Consider the following 6,823-nt stretch of genomic DNA (forward strand, 5'->3'; position numbering starts at 1 on the left):
CTATAAATCAACATGCAAGCATAACACATGAAAGATCAACACATAACATAGTGATTTACGTGGAAACCCAATTTGGGGAAAACTAGCAGTAACATACTACTCAATTCTCACTCTTTTGAAGTGATGCCCTGTGAAAGGTCTGCCCTCTTAAAGGCCACAACACACTGTTAAATGTGACCTAGTTAAAGGATTTAACCACCCCATTAGAAGTGGGCCTGGTTAGAGGACTTTAGAATATTCAATTGGAATGTCACCCTATTAAAGGATTTGCAAATGGTTGTTAAACCAACCTAAGTCCATAGGATTTTACCCTAGCTTGCACAATTGTTTACACATTGTTAAATGACAAAACAATGATTGAAAATATTCTTTATCAACCATCTTCCTTCTTTGAAACAATCTCCCTCTTTGATAGTATACATTTTCAATCAGATTTCCAACAATCTCCCTCTTTGGCATTGATGGCAAACCAAACTGATCAACCAAGTTAACAAAATGCTAACTAGGTTAAAAAAGTAAATCAAATGCCAAAAAGAAAACTTTATTCAAAACTATTCATTTTATCATCAACATAAGTTAGCTTATGACTCCCTCTAAATTCTTTTGCTAATAAATTGTCTTCCCTTCTTGTTCTCCTATTCCTCTGATTGATTCTTGCCTGTATTGTTTTTTCCCTCTAATGTTGTTGTTTCCTTTTCTTTCCTTCCTTCAAATATTACAATCTCCCTCTATGTGAATTGATCAGTTTCTTGTTACTTCTTCCTCTATCCAATTGAATAATATTGATCAATTTATGTTATTTCTCCCTCTGTTCATTTGATCATGTTTGACAACAATGCCAAAGACGTTTTATTTCAATATCTTAACATGAAAGTGTAGCATTTGTAGGTAATCCAATTTCTCCCTCTATCACTTTTCTTGTGACTAATTTGGAATTTTAGTACTTTGATTACTTCAGGAAAAATCCTAAAGTAAATATCCTCTACATCAATTTGTAATATCTCAACAATTAACTCATTTGATGCAGGGAGATCTTGCTTGTGCTTCAAACAACCTTGGATAGGGGTATCACCCCTAATTTACCTCTAAGATACTCAAAAGAATCTTTAGGTAGTTCTTTTGTAAAGATGTCAACAATCTATTCCTTTGAACTGGCATATTCAATCCTTACTTGTTTGTCTTCCACCAATTCTCTTACATAGTGATACTTGATTGTAATATGCTTTGTTTTGGCATGCATCACAAGATTTTTTGATATGTTGATGGAACTTGTGTTATCACAATAGAGTATCATAGGTTCATTTACCTCTTCTTTCATACCTTGCAATAGATGTTTGATCCATATAATATTAGTGCAGTTGATAGAAATAGCAACATATTCAGCTTCTACTGTGGACTGTGACGTACAAATTTGCTTTTTGTTAGTCCAAATAACCAATCTTTTACCTAAGAAAAGTGCTCCTCCATTGTTGCTCTTTCTATCATCAATATTACCTCCCAATCTACATTAGTGTACGCTTTCAACTCAAACTTTTCACTCCTCTTGTAGTATAAACCAAAGTCATCAGTTCCTTTGAGGTACCTCAGTATTCTTTTTACTACCATTAGATGATTTTCTCTTGGATTTGCAAAAAATCTTGTCACTATTCCAATAGCTAATGAAATGTCTAGTCTACTATGTACAACATACTACAAGTTTCCAATCATTGATCTATACATTGTCTAATTCACTTCACTTGACTCATCATTCTTGGATAACTTATGTCCTATTACCATTGGTGTACTGATTGGTTTTGAGTCTTCTAATCCAAATGTCTTGAGTATCTCCTTGATGTATTTTGATTGGGTCACAAATATGCCATGCTTTAGTTGATGTACTTTCAATCCAACAAAGAATTTTATTTCTCCAAACTTTGACATCTCAAACTCATGTTTCATTTGATCATAAATTTTTTTGCATAGAACATCTTTTACTCCAAATATAATATCATCAACAAAGATTTTAGATATCAAAATGTCTTTATCTTTTTCTACTTTGATGTACAAGTTGTTGTTGTCATCTATTCTCTCAAATCTTATCTTCACAAGGTATTTATGTAGTCTCTCATACCATGCTCTAGGTGCTTATTTCAAACCATAGAGTGCTTTATAAAATTTGAAAACCATGTTCTTGTTGTTGTCACCAACAAATCCCTCTAGTTGTTCTATGTAGACTTCCTCTTCTAGTATAACATTCAAAAAATTAGACTTTACATCCATCTGATAGACTTTGAAACCTTTATAAGTAGCATATGCAAGTAGTGTTCTTACTCCTATTCTTGCAATAGGGGAAAATGTTTCCCCATAATCCAGTCCTTCTTCTTGTGCATAGCCTTTGTAGACTAGTCTAGCCTTGTTTCTTTTTATCTCACCATTCTCATCAAGTTTGTTCCTAAAGACCCATTTGGTGCCAATTACATTTTTATCAACTAGTCTTGGAACTATGGTCTAGGTTTTTTTCTTCTCAGTCTAATCTATCTCCTTTTCCATAGCTTTATGCCAATTATCATCTTGTAGTGCATCTTTCACTATTTTGAGTTCAATCTTGCTTAGCAGACATGATTTATTCTTTAGTCTATTTCTTGTCATTGGTCTAGCTTCCTTGTCTCTAATGATTTTTTCTACAGGGTGATGTCTTCTCACATACCTAGATAGTCTTGGCTCTATCCTTCTTTCCATGTTTGGTCCTTCAGCTTCAGAGTCACTTTGGACATCACTTTCTGGTATTTCATTATCTCTTACATGTATACTAATTTTAGAATCAGAATGTACATTCTCTTCATTCTACAACTCAACTTTTGAATACAGCTCGACATTCATTGGCTGTGACTCGACTGACACTAAAATTTTTTGTTGATTCCCAACTTGATTGGTAGCATCATCTTCAATAGTCATTCCTTCATAGAAGTATATAAAAGATCTATACTCTTCTGGTTTCTTAGATTCATCAACTTGGAATTTTTCATGCTCATCAAAATTTACATGTGCACTCTCCACAATCTTGTTAGTATTAGTATTCAAACACTTATATGCTTTACTTCTAGTGGAGTATCCACGGAATATGCTTTCATCACTCTTTGCATCAAATTTTCCATTTCTAGTATCTTTAAGAATATAGCATTTGCAACCAAACACTTTGAAATGTTTTACATTAGGTGAATGACCATACCATAGTTCAAAAAGTGTTGCATTTGTACCTTTCTTTACTTGTACTCGATTCAAGGTGTAAACAACAGTGCTTACAGCTTCTCTCCAATACTTTAGAGCAAGATTTTTTCCATCATTAATGTTCTGGCATAGTTTATCACTGATCTATTCCTTCTCTCAATAATACCATTTTGTGGGGGAGTTCTTGGTGTTGATGTTTGTCTATTGATTCCTTTTTCATTGCAAAATATCTCAAATTCTTTTGATGTAAACTCTTCTCTATCTGATCTCAAACACTTCAAACTCTTTCATGTTTCCTTCTCAACCCTGGCCAAATACCACTTAAACATTTGAAATACAGTAAATTTTTTCTTCAAGAACATGGTAGTCATCATCCTAGAATAGTCATCCACAAATAGCATTATGTGTCTATCTCCTTGGTAGCTTTGTACTTCTATTGGGCCACATAGGTTAGTATGCACTAACTCTAGTACTTCTTTGGAAATGTAGACTTTTCTTTTGAAACTTGATTTGGTCATCTTTCCTAGTTGACATTTTTTTCAAATTATATTTTTAGGCTTCTTCAACTTAGGCAAACCTCTGACTTTCTTCTTTTTGCTAATGCTAATCAGATTGCCAAAGTTAATATGACACAACCTTTTATGCCATAACCAAACATCATCAAGTCTAACAGTAAGACAAGATGCATCTTCCATATCTAGGTAAAACAAATTACTCCTAGTTTTTTCACCTTTTCCTGTTAGATTTCCATCTGTATCATAGATTTTGGCAGTTTTGTTTCCAAATTATACTTTGCAACCTATATTGCCTAGCATTGATACACTTAGTAAATTATAGTTCAATCCTTCATCATAGTATGCATTATCATATGAAATTTTCTCTATAAGTTTAATAGAACCTTTTCCTTTGATTTGACATGGAGGATCATTTCCAAATCTAACACTATTTCTATCATATTGAGTAAAGGTAATAAACTTACTTTTGTCTCTTGTCATGTGCTGTGAGCATCCACTGTCTATGATCCACTTGTCATTCTTATTTACATAGGTTACCAATGTTGTTGCCTCATCTTTATTTGACTCATCCTTTATGGCTACATAGACTACCTCGTCATCATTTTCATCATAATCTTCTTCAACAATGTAGCATATTTTGCCTTTTTCCTTGTAATCTCTGCTATCATCTTCTCTTTGTTTCTTATATTTTTTTCCTTCTTTGTAGTTCTTCTTCTGTGTACACCTTGTAGCAATATGTCCTACTTCATTGCAATTAAAAAAAATGATAGGCAACTTACCTTTGAATTTACTTTGCCTCTATGAAATCTTCTAGCCAATAATGCTTCCAATTGTTGCACATCTTCCTCACCTATGTTGTTTTCACTAGATGCATGCTTTCCTTTTCTACTCTTCTTTAATTTCACCTCCTCAATATCCTTCAATGATAGCTTAGCCTTCAAAGAAGATTCAAGATTCTCAGGTCTGTAGTTATCAAAATTGGACAACTCAAAAGTAGTGAGTCTTCCTACTATTCCTTCAAAAATTAGTTGATTTCCTAGGACACACCTTAGCTCTTGGATGACTGAAACTCTAATAGCATAAATGGGAAAAAAATTTCTTAAGTATTTACTATTGATAGTGTCATCTTCCAAATGACCACCCAAACTTCTTAATGCACTTACCACTTCTTTCATTCTAGAGGCATATTGAGCAACATTCTCATCTTCCTCCATTTTCATGTCATCAAACTTTCCTCTAAGGCTTTCTCTTTTTGCTCATTGAAAATTCTAATCTCCTCCATAGATATTTGTTAGGGCTTTCCACATCTTGAATGTCGAATCACATCCTTTGATGTCATCAAATTCAGCATAGTTGAGTGTAGAGGAAATCTCTAGCATTTCCTGATAATGTTCCTTCCTTTTGTTAAAATCATTTGTAGTAAGGCCTCTAGCTAGATCTACATGTTCCACTCCAATTGAGGTTTTTGCATAATCACATATCGATCCAAAGTGTAGCTTCATTAGGCTTTTTCATGCAGTGAAGTTATCTATGTTCAGCTTGGGAACTTCTCTCTTAAACATCTTGATCTTCCTACTTCTAGTACATTTAAACTAAATTAGTAGATGACTCTGATAAAAATTGTTAGAAATGCTTTAGAATAAATAAGAGGGGGGGTGAGTCAGTTATTCAAGGTCCAAATCTCCAATTAAAACTTTTTCATCAAGTAAAGTGAACATATAAAACTATTCATGCATCCAAGCTTAAACTTTCCTACTTAGCAGATTACTATAAATCAACATGAAAGCATAACAAATGAAAGATTAACACATAACAAATTGATTTACATGAAAAATCAATTTTGGAATAACCATCAGTAACATGCTACTCAATTCTCACTCTTCTGAAGTGATTCCCTAGGAAAGGCCTACCCTATTAAAGGCTACAACACATTGTTAAATGTGACCTGGTTAAAGGATTTAACCACCCTATTAGAAGTGGGTCTAGTTAGAGGACTTTATAACATTCACTTGGAATGTCACCCTATGAAAGGATTTACAAATGGTTGTTAAACCAACCTAAGTCCATAGGATTTTACCCTAGCTTGTACAATTGTTAGAGAGTAACAACAAAAGCTTTTGACCTAATACAACTCACAACTTATCTTGCAAATTTCATATCATAGTTTAGCTCATAACATTATTTGGCTTTAAGTCTCTACAGCTCTGATAGCTTTTTCTCCTTTCAAGCTTCATCTCCTTGAGTCTTTATGCTTGATGTACCAATGCAATCTTCTTTTTGACCACTTATCAAAGCATAGCTTCTATACTCTATTCTTCCTTCACCTTCTCCTTAACATCCTTTAGCAACTATGGCTTTTGGCACCCTAGCCACCCTTGCATCTTAGCCTGTGACTCCTTAAATAGAAGTTTGGAATTGCTTTTAATGCTCGATTCTTCCCTCCTTTAATTTTAGTTTGAATGGATTAGGTAGGATCCATTAAATCTAACACACATCTTGTTCCTTCTAGAAACATCATCTCCAAAATAGGACTTGCATCTTCAAAATGTAACTCAACTTCTTCTTCTTCAATTTCTTTGTTCAAATTAACAGACTCTTGTGGAAGAAATCTACCATTTTCATCTCCTTGTCTTCCTCTTCGATGCATGCAACTAAACTTTTCACACTAGAGAAAGAAACTTCAAACTAGAGATTTCTTTTAAAACTATATCTAAGAACTATGACTCAAAAATGCTCCTAGCTTGACACCATCCTCGACAATGGCACCAAAAATGATCTGCCTCACAATAGGTGTATCATAGTCATGCTCTAGGCCATGCTTAGGAATAATATATTCAAACTAAGGACTATTTTTCCCACTATGAGGTGCTTTTAATCTTGTCAACCCAAGGACGTATACTTGAAATGGTTGGCACATCATGTGCACTAGGTCTCTTAATGAGTCACTAAGCTTATGTTGCAAGAAAGTAAAATGCAAGGAAAATAACTTACACTATTGCTATAGGAAACTAACATACTTAACTATATGAATGTTGGAAATACAATGAAAGAATAAAAAATATTCCAACTCAGATCATCTACTATAATTGTTCTCACATATG

This window comes from Cupressus sempervirens, chromosome 5, assembly GCF_028749045.1.
Source record: "Cupressus sempervirens isolate cs-2001-9-10 chromosome 5, ASM2874904v1, whole genome shotgun sequence".
Classification (NCBI taxonomy): Eukaryota; Viridiplantae; Streptophyta; class Pinopsida; order Cupressales; family Cupressaceae; genus Cupressus; species Cupressus sempervirens.